A 1,454-nucleotide genomic window follows, 5' to 3' on the forward strand; every position below is an offset into this window, starting at 1 on the left:
ACATTAGTAATTTTTTAAATGCAAGCAAAATATAATTTTTTGCCCATCATTTTGGTTTAAAAGTATTACCACAACATCGGTGGTAATATACTCAATGACAACAAGGCTGGCATGAACAGGGCATTCTCATACTATGCTCATAAACATACAGCTAAAAAAATACACCAAATAATTCCATTACCAGGAATTTATTTTAAGGAAATAATCGGAAATAAGAACATATATTTATGAAACTGAAATTAAAAACATTAGTGCTCTCGAATTGGGAAATGTGTGTTACATACAAGAGATTTAAAACTGCAGTCATTGAAAGACATACTTTTGAAGAAAACTTAAGCATATAATGAAATGTTCCCAAGATAATGTTAATATGTAAAAATAATATAATGCATATACAGTATAATCACAATAGTAAAATAATTTATCTTTGGATTACAGGATTAAGAGTTTTTAGTAAAGGGGCATTCTATATATTTAAGATGTAGATATTTTAGTATATGCAGAAACATGAATAAAATCCAATCATCATTCATGATTAAAAGCTGTTATCAAACTAGGAACAGAAGGAAGCTTCCTCAACCCAATAAAGGAAATGTTTCTAATATTTCTAATATTTCACCACTGAAATTGATGTAAATATGAAGGTTAGACGCATTTCCTTCTCTGTCAGGAACAAGATAAGGATGGTGACTTATCACTGCTTCTATTGAACAATGTACTAGAAGTCCTAGTCAGCATAGTAAGACAAAAAAAGATTTAAATATTGTAAAGAAAGAAACGGATGGCCATTAACCACAGACAATATGATTATGTATATTAGAATTAATTATTGGAATTAATATGAAAGTTTAAGAGGTGAATGAATATAAGAATGCTGTAAAAATCAACTGCCTTTTGTTATACACAAGCAGTAAACAGAAACCTTGATTTAGAGATATAATTAATAATGGCAGCTAAAATAGAGTACTTAGGAATAATCTGATAAAAGATATGTAACATCTTTATGAAGAAAAATTTTAAACTTTATTGAAAGACATTAAAGAAGACCTCAATAAATGAACAATAGGAGATTCAGGAAGAGTGAACAAGAGAAAACTGAAGGAAGGAATTCATCAAAGAAATAATTCAAGAAAACTTCTCAAAACTGAAGTGTATAAGTATCCAGATTGAAAGGATAAATACATAATGTGCCCAGCCTAATATACGAAAATAAACTCACAAGGCACACACACCATTGTGAAATTTCAGAACTGGAAGAAAAAATATCATTGAAGTTTTCAGGTTAAAAAAGGAGATCATGTTAAAAATATTTAGGAATCAGAGTGGCATTGGACTTCTCAACAGCAATACTGGAAGCTAGAATAAACTGGAACGATGACCTGGAAATTATGAGAAAAAATTTCTTTCCAATCTAAAATTCTATAACTAGCCAAACTATCTATTAAATATGAGGA

General features: G+C 29.2%; 1 protein-coding gene across 1 annotated transcript in view; it reads right to left on the reverse strand.

The window, feature by feature from the left end:
- LOC105807708 (chromosome unknown open reading frame, human C9orf84) overlaps nucleotides 1-1,454 on the reverse strand; it is a 128,942-nt gene that overhangs the window by 122,485 nt on the left and 5,003 nt on the right. The gene's annotated exons all lie outside the window — the stretch shown is intronic.

This window comes from Propithecus coquereli, unplaced genomic scaffold (assembly GCF_000956105.1).
Source record: "Propithecus coquereli isolate 6110/MARCELLA unplaced genomic scaffold, Pcoq_1.0 Scaffold163, whole genome shotgun sequence".
Taxonomy (NCBI): Eukaryota; Metazoa; Chordata; class Mammalia; order Primates; family Indriidae; genus Propithecus; species Propithecus coquereli.